Source organism: Marmota flaviventris, chromosome 16, assembly GCF_047511675.1.
Source record: "Marmota flaviventris isolate mMarFla1 chromosome 16, mMarFla1.hap1, whole genome shotgun sequence".
Lineage (NCBI taxonomy): Eukaryota > Metazoa > Chordata > Mammalia > Rodentia > Sciuridae > Marmota > Marmota flaviventris.
Genome location: NC_092513.1, coordinates 59814142 through 59838391, shown reverse-complemented (window position 1 = coordinate 59838391; position 24250 = coordinate 59814142). Strand labels below are relative to the sequence as shown.

The window sequence follows — 24250 nt, the reverse complement described above, 5'->3', positions numbered from 1 at the left end:
GGCAAGATCTCAAGCAGACAGGGAAAGGACCTCAGAATATACAGGTTTTGACACAAAGCAGAGAAAATAAAATAAAATTTCCTCCTCTTTAGTTTGTCTGGGGAAAGAACATTCTAGAATGCACAGTTTGTGAGTCCCCTGTCTCTGGGGCCTGCTTGGATGTGTTTAAAGAGAAGCCCAAGAGACTACCTTTGGATCTTTGGGCTCCAGAACCTTGAGTACCTTCCTCTGTGTTATTCTCTTTCTTTTTCTCTGTAGAGGGGTGTGCACATGGCAGGTCCAGCAGGAATCCTGAGAACTTGTCTGCAAAGGAAATGTCTGCAGGGGAGTAAAGAATGGTAGGCGACCACTGCTAGTCAGAGGAAGAAATGGCCTTTGGAGGGAAAAACAATGTTTATGACATTCAGAGAGTAAACTCATCTGCCCTCTTTCCTCAACCCATCCCTCAGTTCACCAATTCAGACACTCACAACTCTCCTATCCTTATCCATCCATCTATCTACATACCCAAACACGATCCCCTCACCTGTCTTCCTATCCATCCCTATATCCACCCTTTCACCTCCATCCACCCATCTTCCAAGCCATATACCCACTCCTCATTCACTAATCTACCCATCCATCCATTTGTCTGTCCATGCACCCACCCATCCATTTATAAGTCTGTCTATCCATCTGTTCATCAGTTCATCCATCCATCAGTCCATCTTCCCATCCATCCTTCCATCTACCCATCCATCCACCCATCTACTCATTCACCCATTCTTCCTTCCATCCATCAGCTTATACATCCATGAAACTATCCATCCATCCTTCCATTCATCCATCTATCCTTCTATTCATCAGTCCATCCATCTGTCTGTCCATCAATTCATCCATCCATCCACTCATCCATCCATCCATCATCCTTCCTTCCATCAATCTGTCCATCATCCATCCATCTATCCACCCCATCATCAATCTAACATCCTTCCTTCCATCAATCTGTCCATCATCCATCCATCTATCCACCAAATCATCAATCTAACATCCTTCTTTCCATCAATCTGTCCATCCATGTATCATGCATCCATCCATTTATAGATAAATCTATCCTTTCATCCATCAGTTCATCTACCCATCCTTCAATCCATTCATCCACTGATCCATTCTTCCTTCCATCCATCACTCTATTCATCCATTCAACCATCCTCCCATCCATAAATCCATGCATCCAACCATCAGTCAATCTGTCCATTTACCCATTCCATTGTCCAGTCATCCTCCCCATTCAGTCATAGACCTTCTCTCCTCCCATTCATCCACCCACCATGCCATCCCCAGCCATTCTCCCAGTACAACCCAAGGATTTGCAAGATGACCACCGGCCTGGCTTTTCCATTTTACAGATGAGGGATCCTCCATCACAGGAGAAAGGTCAGAGAACTCAGCTTCTGAAGTCAGAATAGCCAGGTTCACATTCAGGGTCTCCCAATGGCTGTCTAGCCTCAGGTGGTGACAAATGCCTCTGATCTTGTCATACTCTTCATAAGAATTATTTCTATCAGTACCTATTGTGAGGAGGAAATACAGGGCTCATTACTGGGTCTGGCATAAAGTATCATTTGCTGAGCACCTACTGTATGCCAAGGGTGCTTTGCATGTGCTCCCCTAGGTCTGATTGGACTTTCCTCATTATACAGAGGAGTATATTGAGTCTATGAGAGGTCAAGTGAAGGGACAAAGTCCAGGCCCCAACCCAGAGTATTGGGACTCCAAATTCCAATTTTCTACCACATTGCCACTTTGATTCTGGTTTTTGCCCTGCTGCAAGCACACAGTGGAGCTCCAGTGCACTCCAAACCTTAGTCTCCCCATACGTACTAAGAGTGGACTGCATGGTTTCTACAGCTTCAGGCAGAAAAAGAGAAGAGAACAAAAGCCAGGGGTCACCACTGCCCTTCGTGACTCCCAATCATTTACTCATTCAACAAATATAATATGCCCTGAGCACCTACTACATGCTTGCCTGGAGCACAGCATTGTGAACACAGAGGTGACTGAGAGGAAAAAAGATTTCCATTCTCTGGGGAGGAAATTCAATAGCCAAGTCCACAAATTGATGAACAACTTATTTTCAGAGATAGGTTTGTGAGGAAACTTCTATGAAGAAGTCCTTAGCAGGTGAGAATGGTGTGCCTGGACAGGAGGTGGAAGGGGCAGCACTCCAGGTGGACATACTGCTTGGTCCCAGCACTAACCCAATCATGAGATGAGCTTCCTGCCAAGGCCTGCAGGGAACAGAGTGCCAGGCAGAGGGAACAACAAGCTCCAAGGCCTAGTGATTGAATCAGACAGCTAGGGACATGGAATTGGGGTCAGGAACCTTGCCATCCTTTGCTGGGGACATCTTCACATGGCTTCTGTCAAATTACATTGAATCCATTAATTAATTACAATGACATTTTTTCTGCTATCCAGGAGAGCCAGAGCCCACTGACTCTTTCTTATAATTCTCTTTCATTTTAACAATTTGCTTTCAAAATTATTCCCACATCCCAAGGCCTCTGTGAAACAGGTATATGTCTCCAAATTCCAATAAATAAATACGTGCTTTCAGGGATATTTATGGACCAGTCTGTGAGGGAAATGGGCTGGTTGCCTTGGAGGCCAAGCTGACGCAGCTTGTGATGTAATTAGCTGCTGAGTTATGAGGGCACTTGAAGCCTAATTACTGAGAGAACTGAGGCGCTTGCCTCATTATGGCCTAGATTTCCATGGCACTGCAAAGGCCCATTGGGTGAGCATCCCCCGTGAGGTGTGGACTGGAGGGAGGCTGCTGGGTCTCTGAGGGGACTTGGAGGTAATGACCAGAGGGTCAGTGAGCATGGGGAATGGTTGGGGTGGAGGCTGCACAGGGTGGCACTGCCTCCTCTAGGAGCATCCAATTCCTCCTTCCCTCCCTCCCTCTCTTCCTTTCTTCCTTCTTTCCTTCCTCCCTCCCTTCCTTCTTCCCTCCCTTCCTCCTTCCCTCCCTTCCTTTCTCCCTCTCTTCCTTCCTTTCTCCCTTCCTTCCTCCCTTTCTTTCTTCCATTCTTCCTTCCTTCCCCCTCTCTCCCTCTCTCTCTTTTATTTTGGTTCTGGGGATTGAACCCAGGGGTGCTTTGCCACGTCCTCACCTCCCTAGTCCTCTTTAATTTTTATCTAGAGACAGGGTCTCGGTAAGTTGCTTAGGGCCTCACTAAATTTCTGCGGCTGGCCATGAACTTGCCATCTTTCTGCCTTAGCTGCTCAAGCAGTTGTGACCCCAGGCATGCATCATGATGCCTGGTGGCTCATTTAGTATTTCTTTGGTGGACCCTGCAGCACTTTCTGAGGATCTGCGTCTGTCTTGTTCTTCTGGCTGGGGATTGTCTAATTTATAGATGTTCCTTAGCATATGATGGGGTCATGTCCCCATCAACCCATCATAAGTCAAAAATCACACATTTGGAAAATGCATGAAGTTCCAGCAGCACAGGTGCTCTATGGAGTTGCCTTCCTCCAGTCATGATCCTGGGGCTTTCTGGAAGCTGAAGCCCACCATGGCTGCCCTGCCTCATGGCATGGCATGGTACTGCATGTCACCAGCCAAGAAAAAGATCACAACTCAAAGTTATCAGTGCAGTTCCTACCCAATGCCTGTCACTTTCACACCATTATAAAGTCAAAAGATCTAATTTGGACCCTTGAAATTTAGGACCATCTGTTTACATATTTGTTCATAAGTTTCCCTTCCTATTTGTTTCACTCATCCATTCATCCATCTGTTAATTCCACAAGTAGACCTGGAACACTGAGCTGTATCAGGGTTTGACATAAAGGTTCAGGAGATGAGGCTCTCTTCATAGAGAGAGTACATGACAAATAGTTGGTACACAATATGTTTGTTGCAATAACTCAAGATTTCAATAAGACTACGTCCTGCTAATCACTCACATTTCAGGCTGTATAGGTGTAGACTGTGCACATGGATGTGAGTGGGTACATGTATATGTGCATATGCACGTGTGCTTGTGTGTGTGTGTGTGTGTTTGTGTGTGTGCATGCTATTGCATGCACCCAAAATGAAGATCTCCCATGCACCAATAAGGGAGATGCTCAGGGAAGACAATGTCCCATGCAGGCCACCACATCTGTGGCCAGAACAGCTTTCACAGCATGGAACAGTGACTGGAATTTAATAGGTGCTCAATAAATAATTTGGGGGGATGACACATGAATGTGCTTTTAAATCTACAGTGCAGGAACTTGCACATGGCTAGGACTAAATAGATGCTCAGCTAAATGTGGGGAAAAGAAGACCACAACATGTCCTGCAACAGGAAAAGCCTTACTAGGCTGGTGGGGTCAAAGTGCAGCAGCAGGGTGAAGTTGCCCATGAGGGTTCTAGTGGGTAAGGAATCTGCCTGGGGCATGTTCTAAGAGGTCCTGACTCTTGAACTTCCTGAGGGAGCATGAATAGAATTCTGACAGCTGGTTCTCATGGGGAAGGGTCCAGCAGAGAGAAACATCCCATCATTTAGGAAGAATTAATGGTGCTCAAGGTCAAGGTAGCTAGAAGGCTGAAGGGGCCCAGGACTGAGACAGGGACCCAATCCCAAGATTTCATAACCTTGAATGTCAGACTAGGAATTAAGCTTTATACCAGGGGCCCTGGAGAGATGCTGCAAGACTTCCCTATGCAAGATAAGGAAACAGTTGTATGGGAATTCCAGAGCAATCTCTTCCTAATTTTTGGAGATGCTATGGAATAGGATCAGCTGGCAGTCCAGGAAAGAGATAGCAAGGGCTGATCACAGTTAGGGATCCTGGGGACCCAGGAGCTGAGCTACCAACGAGACACATGTATGGCAAGATTATATTTAGGAAGATTAAAACTTTCCTAACTCTAAAACCACAGGACTCAAGGACAGCCCCATCCACCTGCTTACAAACTGAACTAGCCATATTTTTTTTAAAATGGCAATAGCAATGTCTGTCCTTCTCTCTTCAAGGTGGTTAGTTATCTTAATTATTTTAATTATCTTTTAAGATCCTAAATTGCTTATTTCTGCTTCTCCTGACAAAGGTGACCACAATCTGTTTTCTTGTTGTTTTTTGGTATAGGGAATTGGACCCATGAGTGCTCAAACACTGAGTCACACTCCCAGTCCTATTTTGTATTTTATTTAGAGACAGAGTCTCACTGAGTTGCTTAGTGAATCGCTGTTGCTGAGGCTGACTTTGAATTTGTGATCCTCCTCCTCAGTCTTCCTAGCCACTGGGATTAAAGGTGTGCACCACCTCATCCAGAGGGCAACCACATTCTTTTATTCATTATTGTGAAGTGAAGATCACCAGATGTATATTTTTCTGGTAAAATTTAAAGGAACTTAGATTTATACCCAAATTCTTGTGATTTTAATTGTGACAACAAGTGGAAACTAAGTCAAGTGAGAAGTTGATTGGCTATGGAGGACACATAGACAAATGCTCCAAATCTGACAAATTCTTTTCTTTTTTATTGCTTCCTTTTCTCTTCTCTGCACTCTTTTTTATTTTGGTCTAGAGATTGATCCCAGGGGTTAGTAACCACAGATACACAACCCCAGCTCTTTATAAAAATATTTTATTTAGAGACAGGGTTAGTTAGGACCTTAGTAAGTTGTAGAAGCCGGCTTTGAACTGGTGATCTTCCTGCCTCAGCCTCCTGAACCTCTGTGATTGCAGGTATGAGCCACTGTGCCTAGCTTATCTACATTCTTTGTGTGATGTAGGAAAGAACTTTTTATTCCAGGCAATCTTCACTTCACCTTGAGAGAGAATTACAGGCCTGGAAAACTGTCCCACTTACCCCAACAAGTAGAAAGGTGATTTGGTTTGATATAAATCCATTCATGGGGAACATTTTCAGGTAAAGGGGGAAAAATCAGCAGGAACATGAATCTTGGGATATTTCAAGTCAGGGGTTTTGGAATAGTTCAGGCAGTGAAACATGTTCACAGGCTGAGCTGGAGGACATGGTGTGTGGAAGGCCTGGGTACCAGGGAGTGATTTCTTGAGGAAAGTGGGCAGCCTGTGGGTAAGAGCTCAGCTTTGGCAGAGATGGCTCAAGGTTGGTGGAGGCTGAAACAAGGCCACAGTCCCATCCTGGAGCTTCTTGGGCCAAATGTGTAGTGGTGTTTGAAGACAATGTAGCTTTTAGAAAGGGCATTGTTGCCAGAGCAGCCATCTAGGGAGCTTACCTGGAAGCTGAGGCACAAGATCCAAGTCAACTTGGTTTCAAATGCTGGCTCTGCCAAGTTTTAGTTTTGTGACTCAGGCACACACCCTAAGGTTCAGTGCCTTATGGGAAGCCATTCATGAAATACATGAAGATCTTCTCTCAGCATGGAAGCCAGGGAGAGAAAGGCCTGGCATTGGGAATTTTCCATGGATCTTCCACAGCAATAGATTGACCAATCCACATGATCTTTCCTTCTGCTCTGCTAGGAAGGTTCCTCATAGTAGCTCCAGTCATGTGCGTAACTCACTAGAAACTAAACAACCCACCTTTAACCTTTTTTGGAGAATATTCTATAGAATCTATTTGATATATCCTGATATAAAGGAAGCAGGCACAGGCTCAATTTTATCCAGAAACTCTATCCACCTGATCGTTTGCCCTTCCATCCTCCACCTTTGAAATTTTCTGTGCTCTGTGTTTTTATTGCTGTTTTATTTTCCTTAGATTTTATTTATCAGCCAGCCCATCCCACCAAGGAAAACCCCATTTCCACTGCCTGAGTGGGACATGGGTGGTAATGCCTCATTTTTCTACACTCTACAATTGACATGGTAATCATAGTACTCCTCTCTTGGAGCCATTGTGAGGGACAAATAAAATGATGGCATGTATGTGATGCAATGAGATCCCTAATGTGCTGGGAAAATAAAGTAGTTTTCTACTAAAAGTCACACAGCTTCCTGAAGGGAGACAATGTCTTCATCCCAGTGCCCCTTCTGACTCTGTTTGGGGTCTAGGAATCTGCACACTCAGCCTGGGTTGCTCAAGATTTCCTGGGAAGAAGTGTGAGGGAGATGCAGATGAACAGGAAAGGTGTGTGTGTGTGTGTGTGTGTGTGTGTGTGTGTGTGTGTGTGTGTGTGTTGGTGTGGGAAGGCCCTCATGCTTACTGAAAGGCAGAGAAATTGTCTGCAATTTTCTTTGCTGAAAAGCACCTGGGGAGTTGAAAGAAGGTGGCATTAGGGCAGGACAGGTAATCTATTTTCACCTGGGTGCAGAGAGAGAAAGTACAAGCACAGCAGTGTTTGGGGATGGCTCCTTGAGTTTCCATAGGTAAGTGAGACTTTAGCCCATGTTCCCACAGCAACATTCACCCAGCCTAGGACTTCTCTGTTTCTCTATCTGTCTTTCTGCCTGTTCCCTTTCTTTCACCCCTCCCTGACCCCCTCCCCCCGAGCTATCCTTGGCTCCCTAAACCTTCCTCTCCTTGCAAACTCCTCACTGCCTCTCTTACCTTGGATCAGAAAAGACACTGCATTTGTATCTCCAGGGGAGTGGGAGGCTCCTCAGTCTGGAGATGGGAGGGAGCAGGGAGAGGGGAGTCCAGGCTGCCAGGCTGTCTGAGAAAAGGATTGGCAGGGGGCACCCTCCAGCCCATATACCCTTCCACTAAGAGCCCTGGAGGTTCCACTTGAAGACATGCTTTCTGCACCCCGACTCTGAGTGACTGGGGTGTAGGCATGTGTGTATGTGTGCATATGTATATCATTAAATGATCTTATTAAAAATAATTTTAGTGGCTTTTAGAAAAGTTAAGAAGTCACCATGTTTGGCTTGTATTCTTTCCTCCTGGACAGGGCAGCTCTTGAATTTGAAAATGTCCATCCTGGTCACCAAGAAAATATTTCTCCAGCCTTAGCCTTTTGATTTGTGGTTGTTATTATCCTCTGGTCTGTTTTCTTACTGTAGAAAGGAAAGAACATTCTACTCCACTGAAATGAATGATGCTAAAGTGGCAAGATTAATAAATTTTTGCTACTAATTTCAGTTTCAAGGTGCCCCATCCTGGAACACATTCCACCAGTGTACATATTGGGGGCCAGGCAATGACAGTAATATTTAGCTGGATTGGAAGTCATTTTTAGATTTTGAGGTAGGTCTTGAGATTCTTCCTCTTGCTGCTGGCTGGAAGTTCACTTTCAGAGAGTGGACTGGTTAAGAGACTCAATGGAGCAAAGCATGCCTATTGGCACCCAATGCTGCAGAGTCTTTGCTAGGACTGCTCTAGTAGCCCCAGAAATCAGAAGGGGTAGGTCCGGGGCTTTAATGACACTTGACAAGGCAGGAAGCTGATATGGGAGTCTACAAATATGCTAGGCATGTCCTACATGTGCCAGACTGGACAGACACACACTGACTCTGTCCTCAGGAGACAGTGGCTGAAAAATCACATGCTCTAAGTCACCCTGGGCTGGTTGGTTACAGGCATTGTCTCATTTGATTGTCACCCCTTTTCATAGAAGAAGAGCCTGAAGTCAGAGTGGGGCAAATCCTTGCCCAGGGCATGTACACATTAGCTGAGGCTCCAGTCGTTATTTACATGGCTCCAGTCATGTAAGCCTTCCCTGAGGCTGCCTCTGGAATATTCTCTGTGAGGTGGCGCCTCTGAATGGTCCTGTTGCCCTTGTTGACCTTGAATTTCTTCAGATCCTCACAATGTTTCCCTTAGTGATGCTGTCTGAGTCCATCGTCCTTGTTCTTAATAGAAACCTTGGAAGACCAGTGCATATTTTTAGCCTTTGACACCCTTGGGATAATGAGACTTATAAGTTTAGTTTCCACTAAGTAAAGTACTAGAGCAATTTATTCCCCCCCAAAAAAAATGCTTTTGAGTTTCCCAGGATATGTAGGTGAGAGGAGAGAGGTTTATCTGGCTTCTTACTCACCTGCCTCCCCAGCAAATCCTCAGCCTCCCTGGGGAGTCACAGGGTTGCCCACTGCACATGGTCAGCCCCGTGTTGGAGACATGGACCTGAATGCACCTTCTTCCTGCATCCTGGGCATGAGGCCTTTCATAAGAGACTTTAGTTGGCCAGGCCTCAATTGCCCCTCTATATATGGGGAACAAGGACCCCAGTTCTGTAGGACATGGAGCTCTCTATTGAGGGACCATGTGAAGGTTTGGAGGAGAGGGGACTTCCTTGCCGATCTGGGCTTTGGTATGACTGCACTTCACTGTTATGTGTAGGGGTCAAAGATAGCTAGGGGACATTATTAATAGACTCTGAGTTATAAATCCCATAGGACATCAACTTAACCCCTGGATGAGGCCCTGAGTCTCTCACATTCTAAAGTGGAAAATCTCCCTGAGAACACTCTACCAAACTCTCTGCTTCCTTGTCTGAAAAATGGGGACAATGCTCCAACCCATGCATCACTGGTTCCAGTCACTGGGAACTTCTGGATTGTCCTCAGATGCAGATTGTCCTGTGGCTGAGTCAGTCAAGTTGGGGTGAGTATTGCAAACTCATTTCCTGGACTTGGCATCTCTGATGTGCCAGGGAAGGTGAGGGGCTGTGTGGAGGATTGTGGCTTCTACCTTTTATGGACCCTCCCTCGGTGACTGTAAAGTCCATACTGTGTGGCACTTGGCCTACCTCCACGGTCTCAGCCATGCTGCCCTTTGGCTCCCCTGTGGAACTTTCTCAGCCTACTGGGGCCTCTACCTCTCTGAAAAGCTGATTTAATCAGTCTGGGGCAGGGAACAGCCAGCAGTATGTTTCAAAACTTTCCAGGTTGAGGTGCTCTCCACAGCCATCTGAGTTGAGAATCAATAACAGGCAGAAGAGCCAAGCACATTCCAAAGCAGCTCAGTGGCATGAATTGAAGAAATAGGGTCCCTGGAGGAAGAATCTGGGGAACAATCAGGACTGGCTTCCAGAGGCAGTGATGTTCTGCTATGCCTATATGGGAAAAACATTCCAAGCATAAGGAACAGCACGTGCAAAGTATGCGAGTAGCTGTGACTGGATCAAGTTAGGAGAGGCAGGAGGTAGGGGGAACAGGCTGGAGAACAAGTGCACTAGCCCAGGAAAAGGGAGACTACAAGGCTACAGTGTATGTAGCCATGACATTGGATGTACTCTGGTTGGATGTTAGAGGTGCTGTTATGGAGACTTCCGTGGCATCTTAGAAAGCCATGGTGTGGCCAGTGTGCTTTCACCAGAGGCTGCACCTAACCTGAACTCTAGCCCCCAGAGAAAGCTCCATCCTAGCTGAGAGCACAGGGGGGCATAAGATCTAGAAAGAAGAGGGATGTGTACCCTGCCATCTGTGTGAAGACCACTATCCACATTTGAGACTCAAATCCTACCCCACCCAAGTGTATCCAGATATTTTGTGTCTGAAGAGCAGGACAGGATCAACCCCAGGTATTCAGGGTCCATTGCCTGGTTTCTAGTTTCCCTCTTAATTTCTTCTAAATTTTTTTTCAGGTTATATTTTTCACTTCAAGACTAGTCCTCTTATCAACAGACTCTTTGCAAAAGTGGAAATATATATGGTTAACAAACATGTTGGGAGAAAGGTCAGCCTTGTGGAAATCTTAGAGAAAGAAACTAAAGCACTGTTTTTAGGTCTTTTGGGTATTGTCCAAGAAGAGGAATAGCTGGGTCAAATGGTGGTTCCATTCCCAGATTTCCAAGGAATCTCCATACTGCTTTCCAAATTGGCTGCAACAATTTGCAGTCCCACCAGCAATGTATGTGTGTACCTTTCCCCCCACATCCTCGCCAGCACTTGTTGTTGTTTTACTTCATAATGGCTGCCAGTCTTACTGGAGTGAGATGTTATCCTAGACTAGGGACACAGGCACATCAATGTTTATAGCAGAACAATTCACAATAGATAGACTGTGGAGCCAACCTAGATGCCCTTCAATCGATGAATGGATAAAAATATGTGGCATTTATACACAATGGAATATTACTCAGCACTAAAAAAATAATAAGATCATTGCATTTGCAGGGAAATGGATGGCATTAGAGCAGATTATGCTAAGTGAAGTTAGCCAATCCCCCAGCCCCCCAAAAAAAAAACAAATGCCGAATGTCTTCTCTGATATAAGGGGGCAGTGACTCATAATGGGGTAGAGCGGAAGAGCATGAGAAGAAGATTACCTGTAGATAGAGAAGAGAGGTGGGAGAGAAAGGGAGCAGAAGGGGAATTGCATGGAAGATGGAAGGAGACCCTCATCATTATACAAAATACATGTATGGTGATGTGAGGAAAAAAAACAAATTGCATCACCTTAGATTGGGTAGAGAGAAGTTATGGGAGGGGAAGGGAGGGGAAGGGGGAATGGAAGGACATTAGAATAAAATAGACATTACTATTGCTGTGTGTAAATACATGGCTGCGTGACCAATGTGATTCTGCAACCTGTAGACTCAGAAAAATGAGAAATTATACCCCATCTGATTCAAATGTATGATATGTCAAGGTCATTGTACTGTCAATTGTAACTAATTAAAATAAATTTAAAAAAAAATTTAAAAAGAAAATATTTCCAAGAATAGAGGCTGCTAGACTGGGAATTAGAAAGCCAAGGTTCCTCCAACTTACCCCAAGTTTTGGAGTAAATGGATTACTATCTGTGGGCTTTAGTTTTCACATCTATCTAGGGACTAGATTAAAAAAATCTTCAAAAACAAAAATAAATAAATAAATGAATAAACAAATAAATAAATAAACAAACTACCAGTTTAAAACTATATGAACTTTAAAAAAAGATATTAAACACTGAGCCACATCACTAGCTGTGACTCCATTGACAGCAGGACCTGTCTGTCTGGTTCATCATGGGATGCTCAGAGACTATCTCAGTGCCTGGTACAACATAGATGTTCAACTAATGTATATAGTTTTCTCTGTATCTCCCAAGGACTTTATCCCAGCCACCACCCCTCATTAAAAAAAGACTGAGAAAATTCCTTAAATAAAATGGATTAACATTTGCATATAGCCACACAATCCTCCCATAGGCCTGAAATCATCTCTAGAGGACTTTTACAATATAAAAGCTATGTAAATAGTTGTTTTCCTGTGTTGTTCAGGGAACAAGGGCAAGAAAAGAAGAATTCTGCATGTGTTCATTACACACACAGCCATTGAAGGTCTCACAACCTGGCACCCAGAGGAGAGGCCAGCCCAAGCACAGATGCTCCCAAAGAGAGTGATGGAGGCTGAGGTTTGTGAGCTTGCAGGAGCCCAGGCAGGTGGGCATGATGCACCCACATGACACTGAATTGATGTGCATTAAAGTTTTGCTATTTGGAAACTTTTGAAAAAAAAAAAAAATATATATATATATATATATATATATATATATATATATATATATATATATATATATATATTAGCTGACTCTGCAGATGTATAATCCTGGGATCCACATGACCAGTTGTCCATGAATTTTAAAGCATTGGCACTTGGGCCAGGATGTGTTGGAATTAAGTGTCCCTTGGCACCTGCGAAAGAGCTGGCCACTTGTAAAGTGCCCCAGGCTTGGCAAGCAACCAGAACAGGTTTCACAGCCTCTCCACACAGGTTGTGTCTTCTGCCATTTATGCCTAAATAAAGGAAACAAAACCTCAGTAGTAAAATTTGCCATTGAGACCCATTGAGAAAATACCTGGCACACTGTCAAAATGCAGGGTGGTAAAGAGGTAAGACAATATAACTGATAACCAAGAGAAAAAGCAGCATTAGTAATGGACACAGAGGAGCCAGACTGTGATAGAAGAAAGACTTTAACAAAACTAATCAATAGGTTCAAGACTCATAGAAGAAACAGAAGATTTTTATGAATACTAGAATTTATAAAAATCAAATAGATACTCTAGAAATGAAAAAGAATCCATTATCTGAAATTATAAAAGGTGACTTTAATAATAGATTTTACTGGATATTGAAAACAAAGGCAGATTTATGGAAAATATCTACAATGGAACATAGAGAATAGAATAGAAGTAAAAAAAAAAAATCATAAGAGACATGCAGGAAATGCCCAACATATCTAAGAGATATGTGTCTGGACTAAGAATAGGAAAGAAGAAAGATACTAAGGCAGAAACAATACTTAAGAATTTAAAGAAATACTAGCCAAGAGTGTTCAAGAACAGATGAGCAGCTTCATCCAGAAACTTCTAACAAAACTTAAGTGGGGTTCAAAAATTATTAATACTTTAAAACTTAATAGTTCTTAGAAGTATTATTTGTCAAAAAATACTTAATGTCTTAATATTCTTAGAAGTAGACCTTGTCAAAAATCAATGACAAAGAATTCTTAAAAGCAGGATGATAATTATTCAATACATTGATATTTCTCTTTGTGATCACTTGATCAAATCATTTGAAATACAATTTCAAACAGAGCTGCCACTCATTAACCTATTAGAAAATCAGAAATACAGACTTTCAAAAGACATTTCTCCTAATATAAGACATTTGTGACTTTGTTTTACCCATATGAATGTGAACCTAAAGGCAGGATCTAAGATGCAACAGTAACTCCTTAGAAAGATAAAGTAAAAATTTAAAGCAAATATGTTGTTAGATGAAAAAAATAAATGTTATGCACAATCTGAGGTGAAGGCAGAGGCTGAGTCTCCTGAGATAGTGGAGAGTTGGAGCTTTAGAGTATTTTATCTCTTATTTATTTTGCAATGCACCACTATAATTTATACATTTTAAATTTTCATCAGAAGAATACTTCCTTAAATTGTGTATGGATAAAGGTGTACTTTTAAGGAAAACAGTTCTATGTAGCTAGGTTTAGATCTGAAATTATATTTTCAAAATTTCAAATCTAAACTCTCTCAAGGCCATTGGCTAAATCTTCTAAACATTATCCAGCCTTATAGCTGAAATGTCTTACTCCTTTCTAGTCCTTAAATTTTGGCATCCATATTTTATAAACCTGAAGTATATTATTTTTTTCAGGAAATTGAGGGATCTGCTATAAATAAACTATAACCACTGTTATGAGACACATGTCTTCATCATGATATCCTAAAAGTAAAGTTGGCAAGGTCAAAATGAGTTGGTTGACAGTAGCAGGGACCAAATTTGTCTCCCTTGAACTTTAGAGGCTTCATCTTTCCCTGAATTCTAAGTAACCAGACATAATATACAAACTTCAGAGCCCTTGACCTGACTCTGAAAATGCAGAGAGCTCTCTGCCCCCACCTACCTCATGACAAAACCCAGCACATTTTAAAATTTATTCTATCTTTAACAAACTTTTCAATTTCTGAATCTCTTTTAAGATATTTTCCATGTCCATGGAAAGGTCCTCAATTCATAAACTCTTGATTCTCTTTCAAAAAATGTTTGTGGAAGTGAGAAGCACTATTTCCCATTATAGAAATGGGAAGAGTCAGGCAAAAAACAATTGAAAATCTGCCTATGTATCTTACTACTTACATGACTTTAGGTAATTACTTAATTTTCTTGAGCCTCAATTTCTAAATTTGTAATAAAAGTATAAGACCTCTAAACCTGTGTGCCATGGTGAGGATTAACTAAGACAGTACTTATAAAGCTTTTAATATGTAATTTATTTGGGATAAGTGAGCATTTGTATTCTTTTAAAATGGATTTTTAATCCTAATTTTTTATATATGACAGCAGAATGCATTACAATTCATATTACACACATAGTACACAATTTTTCATCATTCATTAGTTCTTTTAGTGTACCTTCTTTTGTGTTTGCATTCTAAGTACCTCATTCTTCATATGCCAGTTTCTGTATTTTAGCTCACACCTCATTGCTGCATTCCTGGGCTCTCATAGCTTAACCTGGGTTCAATGAGCTCTTTGGATTATTTAATGGATTCAGTGCCAGGTTTCAGTGGGTCTTGTTTGTAAATACATGTCTGTTTTAACTGCTGAGTTATGGGAAGGCCAATGGTTCAAGACAGGACTGTCATTGAGAGATACTTATTTTACTCACAGACTAATGAGGGAAAGGGCCACTAAGGAGTCTCCTAGGGTGAGGTGTGCATACAAAGGAAGAAGGGAAACTGTGGCCAAACTCCTTTATGTGGCTTCTATGAGAAAGAATAGATGAAGCAGAAGAAGCTGATTTAGGACAAGTTTTATTAATGCCAGTGGGCTCTAGGGCACAAGGGCTGTCCCTAGTAATTTGATACCTGAACCTGGGATAAAAAGGAAAAATGTAGCCTGTGGGGAGCCACTCTAAATGATTCACTTCTTCCATCCTGGAGCAGAGAGGCTTTGATCATCACTACATCTCGTAATAACCTGGACATTGTCCCAGGAACTTTGAGGGCGTGTCTTCAGACATGGTCCCCTGTGTCGAATTACATTCACCTCTCCTTTGTAACCCTCCCACTTCTGACCATTTTTGGATGAAAATTTTTAAGAACAAAGGTACCCCCAATAAAAGCCCACTTCTGAATTTGCTCACTCTCTCTTTCCAGACTCTTGTGACTTTCTCTTTCCTGAGGCTGAGAATGGAGAAGCTTGTTTAAAGGTAAAGTGTGTCTGTTTTATTTGGTGTCCCTGGAAATTCACACAAGCAACCCTAAGTTCAGCTGACTATGCAGATCAGGGGCAACAGTAGCCCACAGTGTGAGAGCCCAGAAAGGGAGGAGGTTGATTATGGGTTAAATTGTATGCTCAGGTAGGAGAACAAAACATCTTCTGGCCAGGACCTCAAAAGTGGGTCAAGACAATGTTTTAGAAACTCTATTATATGTATCCATGAGAGAGACAGGGGTCTTATGACATGATACAGGTCGCTCCTGTGTGAATGTAGGTTGCTGAGACATGGAACTCTGAGGATGTTGTGTTGCTGTTCCCTGGGTCCTCTGGCTGACCCTTCACTTGGGAGGATATTGGTCCACAGTCATAATTACGATGTGCCACATAGTCATGTAATATTCATTTCATGGGCTAGAGAAAGTATCAGCAGTGTGAAGAAAGGATACAGGTAGATCTCTACCTCAGAGAGCATATAAATTTTTCTCTGGATATTACATTGCTGGAACACTTAAAGGAGAATGAGAGGTTGGAGGCACAATTTGTAAAATTCCCAGGCAAAAGTACTTGCTCATGAGGATGGAAATGTGTTGATATTATGGTGTCATTCCTGAATATCAGGCAGCAAGCTGTGGTCTGTGTAGCTCCCCAGCAAGAGGATCAAAAAAATCGCATTGGTGAGTGGACTCTTAATCACACTGCAAGGAGCCATATGTGGTGACCTTTCCAAAGTAGCATGTAATTACCTTCATGGTTTGGCTCAGACACTCCAAAAGAGGCCTATAAAAGTGAGTGATAGCAGGGGAAATTCAAACATCTGAGTCTTTTTATTTTAGTCCTCCAGGGTCTACCTATGTATTAGGTACAATGGTCAATGAAATGGTTTAATTTTCATTTTTTTCCAAATCAGAAGAAAAATGCAACTGTCATAATAATGAATATAATAATAATAATAATAATAATAATAATAATAATAATAAAATTAATAATAATAATATCAGGCCTGAGTTATATTTTTCTTTTTGTTGATGCAGTGATAAAGTATAATCTGTAATATTATTTACTGAAGAAAAATGTCCACATGGCAAAATTACCTATTAAGTTAGAGAGAATAATGTATTCCCAAAAGCTGTTTGTGTGCTAGTTCTGGAATCTGTGACTCTGGTAAAAGGGACTTTTCACAGCAAGTTAAGAATATTAAGGTAGGATGAAAGTAGAGAATTATCCAGGGTGGTTCAATGTGATCACAAGAGTTCTTATAAGACAGAAACATGTCAGACAGAAAAGAGGTGATGACAGATGCAAAGGTTGTAGTGACTTGCTTTGAAGGTGGAAGATCTGATCATAAGCCATGAAAAGCAGGTGGAAAGGATGGCAGAAGTGGCAGAACCTCCTAGGCTGCTCTGCTCCAAACAGAGCCTCATTGCTGTGGGGACCAAAGCAACAGGGTCTTGAAAGACCATCCCACACACATGGCCAGAGGCTAGGATGGCCTCATTCTTCCACTGTATGTACACCTCCACCCTGCTGATGCTTTGGCTCCTTTTCTCCAGGTGCTGAGTAGTCATGCAAGTGTTCTTGAATTCTGATCTTTAAGCTTGCACGCAGTGAAGGAGCTGAGAGGAGTGGAAGTTTCAAGTTCACTCACTGCCATGATATACTTATTGTTCAAAATCAATCTTTAATATATTAAGAAGTGTATGGGCTCTGCATTAAATTAAAAAAAAATATGAAGGTTATAAGATTTAACGAAGTAAAAACTGCTATAAGTTTGGTTTTCAAAGAAAACATTTTGGTTCTTTTTGACTTTTGACACTGTTTATCTGTATTATTTTCATGATCAGACTTTACATATTTCAATTGAATAGAGACACAGTTTCTTCAGTAAAAAAAAATACCTTTTATCAATAAATCAAAGTTGCAATGTTTTGTTCCCAATGCTTAATCCAAACTTTAGCTACAGAAAAATAATACAATATTTTAAATTAGTAATTGTGATATTTGGCACAAGCTTTTAGAAATTTTAACTAACAAAATTCTATTCTGAAATCTTAGGCTATCATTTTAATGAATATTTAAGTGGAATCACCATGGTGGATGGGCATGCCTATACTTAATAAACTATTTATTTAATTCCTTCAATTTTATTAAACAGATTTAAAATTGACCTTAAGTAATAGCTGGTAAAATAAGGGATAAACATAAACTGGATTAATTTCCCCTTTGTTCTTTTTCTTTTACCCTTCAAGGAGATTTTACTTATTTCCTCATGGGAAAACATTATAGATAAGACTTTTTTTCTTGGATAGAGATCCATCCAAACCATGAACTGGGGACTATAGACCTAAAAAGTATTCATTCAGAGTCTTCATATTTTTCAAATAATTATAACTATTTAAATTATTTCTTCTGATCAATATTATCTTCTAAACCAATACTGTTTCTTATATATATTAGTTATTTTTTAGTGACACTAAATGACTTAATATATTCCAGTTTGTAGGATGAAGCATGGATTTTAATAATTAAGTGTTGGTTTAAATTGATCCTTTTAAATATAGTATGCACACATTTTTAAAAAGAGTTTTGCATTATTGACTTGACATGATCATATTTTTTGGAAAGGTGAGCATTGAGCCTGATGAAGATAAAGGTTTAGAAATGGACATCGATAAACACATAAATATACATGTACACATTTTGAAAATAATTTCTTTGTTTCTCAAATATTATGTTTTTGTCCTGGAAATAATTCCTATAGGCATTAAATTTTAGAATTTAGATTCATTGTGTTAGGAAAATACTTTAGTTAATTTTTTGTTGCTTTATTTCTAGTCACCTCATTTTAATATATATAGATTATAAGAAAAAAGTACATGAAACTCTGTATCTTGCCTTATACGGACTTTCTGTGCACAAATACCATGAATGGTAGCCTGTAGAGATTGTTAAAACATATCCAAGAAAAGCACAATATGTATGCACTTGAATTTCAGACATCCATCCATTTTCTATAAAACATACAGAATTAATCTATGAGCAACAAAAGTCAGCCTTTGAAATTCAATTCTATATACAGATGTTTTAAAGACAGTAAGTTTTAAGAATATAACCGGAATTTAGAATACTAAGTGGTTTGGATAAATGTTCCCAAAAGGTCTGTATGTTAATGGCTCAGTCCCCAGGGCAGTACTTTTGGGAAGCAAGATGGACCTTTAGGGGGAGGAGCTTTGTGAGAAGTCATTAGGTGTCTGGGGCATGTCATTGCAGGGGATGGTGGGACTACAGTCCCTTCATCTTCCTCTTTTTCTTTTGTTTCTTGACCAAGATGTGAGCAACTTTGCTCCAGCATGAGCTCCCATTATTGCCATTGGTCACCCACACCAGAAAGGCAATGCATACAATTGATCATGGACAGGAGACTGAAATTGTAAGCCAAAACAAAATGGTTTTCTTCACAATTCAATTATCTCAAGTATTTTGTTAATCTGATGGAAAAATAACACAAATATCTAAATGTACTTTCTATATTGTTAGGTGGTTAAATACCTTTGGCATAAATTATAATAAAGGCTAAGATATAAAAAGTGCCCTTTGAGATAATGAAGATTGCCTCCCCCTGGTGACATTACTGCCAAAGGCTATTTCTTTAAAAGTCCAAATAATTGGTTGGTGCTCAAAACTCAGAGTCTAAAACCGTGCACAGGACATGCTTCAAATTTAGGTCAAATATCTTAGGATCTTAGACTTGGTACTAATTACAGAGTTGGGGAATTCATCTTTTTTATTGCCTTCAGTGAAGTTGGCTGCTTGATGAAGGATGCTGTACACTTTAGCCTTTCTGTGCATGTGAATTGGGGAAAGGGAGGTCTTTTAACTTTTTGTGTGTTTATGTGTGATGCTAGGAATCTAACCAAGACCTCATATATGCTAGGAAAATGCTGTGCCACTGAGCTATGACCCCAGTCCTTGGAACTGCTTGTAGTAAAAAACAAATGCTTAAAACTTTACTCCAAATTCACATTTTATACTCTTTCTATGTCACAACTACTGATATTAGATAATATTGGTCTGATATTCTAACAGTCATCTAGAAGGGAAACATTTTTATGCCTCCTGGCCCTAGCTTCTAGAATTCCCCTGAACCTTCACTAAACTCTGTTAAAGACTGATGTTTATTCCAGACTTTATATTTTAAACCATTATTGTCTTTCTAGTAAAAAATCAGATGTGAGGATCTCAGAATACACATTATGCATTACAGCAAAATAAAGCTATTAAATGCTAATCATTCAAGTTAACAGCACAGAACCAGGCCTTTTGAGTTTTTTATCAGATTGAGATATGATTCACATACTACAAAATTCATCCATTTAGAGAGCAGAATGCAATAGTTTTTTATACACCACCAATACCAAAGTCACATTTAGAACTTGAATCCTCATGCCCTTTAGCGCTCAAGCTCACACCGTGTCTCCTAAGTCATTACTAATATTTGATTTTTAAATTTCTGAAACTTGCATGAATAGTTTGATATAAATCTTCAACATCCTTGGCTAATACTTTATAAGTAAAGATTATTTTTGAGTAATTGTGCATTTACAGAAATACTGAATGCAAAGAATAGAATTGCCTTATGCCTCTTTCAAAACCTCCAGGTTCCCCTACTTACACTAGTGTGGGGCATTTGTTGTAATTGATTAGCCAGTATTTATACATTCCTAATAAACCAAGCTTGCAGTAGGGTTCACTCTTTTGTCCTATGAGTTTGACAAAAGGATAATGACATGTATTCCTCATTTAAGTATCATATGGTATTGTTTCATCACCTTAAAATCCTGTTCCCCAGCTATTCATCACTCCTCCTGCCCCTGAGACCTTTCTGCTCAGGGCTGTTTTTATTGTATCCACAATTTTATCTTTTCCTGAATGAAGGACAACTAGAATTACACAGTATATATGGTTTTAAATTGGTTTCATTTACTTTACAATTTTCATTTAAGGTTGTTCCATGTCTTTTTGTTAACTGTTTATTTTTTGACATTTAATATTGGATGATATTCTGTTACATGGATGCACTATGGTTTGTTTATACATAAATCTACTGAATGACATTTTGGTTTCTCCCAATTCTTAGTAATTATGAAGAAATTTGGTATAAACATACATGTGCCATATTTTCTGTGGAAATATGTTGTGAACTTATTTAGATAAAATGAAAAACTATAATTGTTGGATTATATTTTAAGTGTCTAAGTAAAAATAATTCAAAAATATTCATTCCAGATTCAATTAATATATCAAATTTTTTACCATTGAGGGGGTGCATCTTCAAAAAATTACCTGTTTCTCTGACACATACCTCACTTACCTGGAATATACTCTCACATTCAGTTCTGTCGAATATCTGTGCTAGACTCCTGACATTGAATTAAAACTGCTGTCATGTTATTATTGTTATCTTTTGGTTCTGAAATGTCTACTATGACCAAAGTCACAGTCTTTTCATTTATATACTCTTTTAATTTTCATTTAAATTCTTATGAGGGAAAAACAATGGAAAAAGCTGTAAGCTTTTGAAACAGTGACTCTTATATTCACATCGTGCAACTGTGTTGGGAGGGTGTACTAAGCCAGAGCCATGCTGTGTTGTCTCTTAGGTGTTGCAGTGAAAGCAGCAAAGCATTTGTGTGCATGTTATCTCACAGTTTCATTTACTTTTTCCAAGAAAATACAAACACTTCTGCATCACAACTAAACTTACAGCATGTGAGGTCTTTAGGTAAAAGGGCACACATCTTTTTCTATTATTCCATGCCCTGTTAAAATGTATTCATATATGTATATCCTCAGGGGATTGGTTCCAGAACCCCCAACTCTGAAAATACCAGAAGCTTAAAGTCTATTCAAGTAGTGTAGAATGTGCATATAGCCTATACATCCTCCCATATATTTTATCATCATCTCTAGATTGCATAAAATACTTAAGACATTGTGAATATTATGTGAATGGTTGTTGTATTATTTAGAGAATAAAGACAAAATAATCTCTATCTGTTCAGTAAAGATGCAATTTTTAAAAATATATATTTTTTTGATTTACCATAGGTAGAATACAGAACATAAGATCTGTGGCTATGGAGGACCAACTGTGATTAACTGAGAGTCTTTCTGGGGTCCTGGATGATGAAATTCACTCTTGGACTGAACATGGAGAGCATTTCTAAGCAAAGAAAAAATAATGCCAAAGGAGATATAATAAAGGATACTTGTAAACTGGGTACTTTATGTGGTTGGTTTACTTCAATTTTACTTCATAACAATACAAGTAAAAGTTTTGTCTATAGTTAAAAATTCTAAGATTCAAAAAGCAGATTATGAATATGTCAGTATGTTATTAACATACAAACGTCGATAGCAATGCTATTTATATATATATATATATATATATATATATATATATATATATATATATATATATATATATATATATATATATATTACATATACATGTAACATATACAATAGCAGAACAGTGAGAATGCATTATCTTGTTCATGGACTCTCCCAAGCTCCATGTCCTCCTGCAGGTTTGCAATTGCAAGGGAAGAAGAAATCACTAAGCTCATCACTGACAATTGCTCCGTCATGTGCAAAACTGGCTTTGCTGGCATTTACACCCCCAGGACTCTGTTCCCTTCCATCATCGGGTGTCCCCACCACCAGGGTATGATGGTGGACAGGCCCAGAGCAAACTCAGCATCATGACCCTGAAGTACCTCATGGAGCACAGCATTGTCACCAACTGGGATGATATGGAGAACATCTGGCACCACACCTTCAACTATGAGCTGTGTATGGCCCATGAGGAGCACCTAGTGTTTCAACAGCACCATTGACCAAGGCCCCCCTGAACCTCAAGGCCAACAGAGAGAAGATGATTCAGATCATGTTAGAGACCTTCAACACACTGGCATATATGTGGCCATCCAGTTCATGCTGTCCCTGTATGCCTCTGGGTGCACCATTGGCATTGTTATGGACTCTGGTAATTGGGTCACCCCATTGTGCCCGTCTGTGAGGGCTATGCTCTTCTCCATACCATCCTGTGTCTGGACCTGGCTGGCCAGGACCTTACAGACTACCTCATGAAGATTCTGACAGACTATAGCTATAGCTTCACTACCACAGCAGAACGGGAGATCATGTGTTACATTAAGGAAAAGCTGTGCTATGTCGCCCTGGACTTCAAGCAGGAGTTGGCCACTGCTTCATCCTCTTCCTCCCTGTGAAGAGTTATGAGCTGCCCCAAAGGCAGATGATCAGCATTGGTAATGAGTGTCCAGAGTACCTCTTCCAGCCCTCTTTACTGGGTACAGAATCCTCTGGCATCCACAAGACCTCCTTCAACTCCATCATGAAGTGTGATATTAATATCTGCAATGACCACTATGCCAACACTATGCTGTATGGTGGCACACCATATATCCAGGCATCACTGACAGGATGCAGAAGATCACTGCCTGGCATCCAGCACCATTAAGATCAAGATTATTGTTCCCCCTGAGCACAAGTACTCTGTGGGGATTGGCAACTCCATCCTGGCCTCACTGTCTACCTTCCAGCAGATGTGGATGAGAAAGCAGGAGTACACTGAGTCAGGCCCCTCCATTTTCCACTGCAAATGCTTCTAGATGGACTGAGTAGGTTCTGGGCACCCACTTCATGTGCAGATTCTTTGTTATTGTTGTTGTTATTTTTCACATTTATTTAACACAAATAAAGCCAAACATTTTCCTTTTTTTCTCATAAAAACAAAGAGTTTCAACTGGCTAAAACTGAATTCAAATAATTTATATATGATGAGAACAAATCTAAATTATTTCCATTTGGAAAATACAAGAAACCAGCTTATTCATTTCTATCCATTCAAGTTGGAGGCCCCATTATTTTGACAATACTCTATTATGTAGTATAAAACACAGAAGAAGAAACATCTCCTTATTAGAAGTCCGGACAATGCAAAAGTACATAGCATTTAACATAAAGAATATTTCCAAAAGAAAAATAATATGTAAGCTGTAATAAAATTACATTTGTTTGGGGTAAAGCAATGAGGTTTACAGTGTAAGAACACTGAGCAGTTGTAGGTAATTCTAACCTATTGCTATCAGTAGCCTCCTCAATAATTAAGAGCAATTTTTACAACAGAACAGTTTGTTTTCTTGGAAGTGACACTAATTAACAGCAATGAAAGGAAAATCACTGGCTGCTTCAAGCTCTATTAAAATAAATCAGTTATTGCACAGTAAATACCTCATAGAGGTCAGTGTTGTAAGAAGCTAGTCTGAAGAAGTATGTTATTTATAAATTGGTTATGTCTGGAAGTCTTCAAGTTTTATAATTAATTCTACATAGGGAATCAATTGGAAAAATATTGACATACAAGTAAATATTAGGCTTTTCCAAATTGCTACGGTATTGAGAGATTAAAAAATAATCAGCAAAGTGCCTAGTTTCTATGTATATTTTTTGAAAAGATATGTGTAGGGAAAGTACACATTCCACATTGTATATAATAGCCCATCTGAGCAGAGAGTATCTTCTTAAGTACAGATAACACCTCCACCAGTGTATATAATTGGTAACTCAAATAATCATAACTACAGGATCCATG

At 40.1% G+C, this 24250-nt stretch overlaps 1 pseudogene; it reads left to right on the top strand.

Moving 5' to 3' along the window:
* Positions 1–22149: 22149 nt before the first annotated feature.
* Positions 22150–23267, top strand: LOC114084130 (actin, cytoplasmic 3-like; annotated as a pseudogene).
* Positions 23268–24250: the final 983 nt, after the last annotated feature.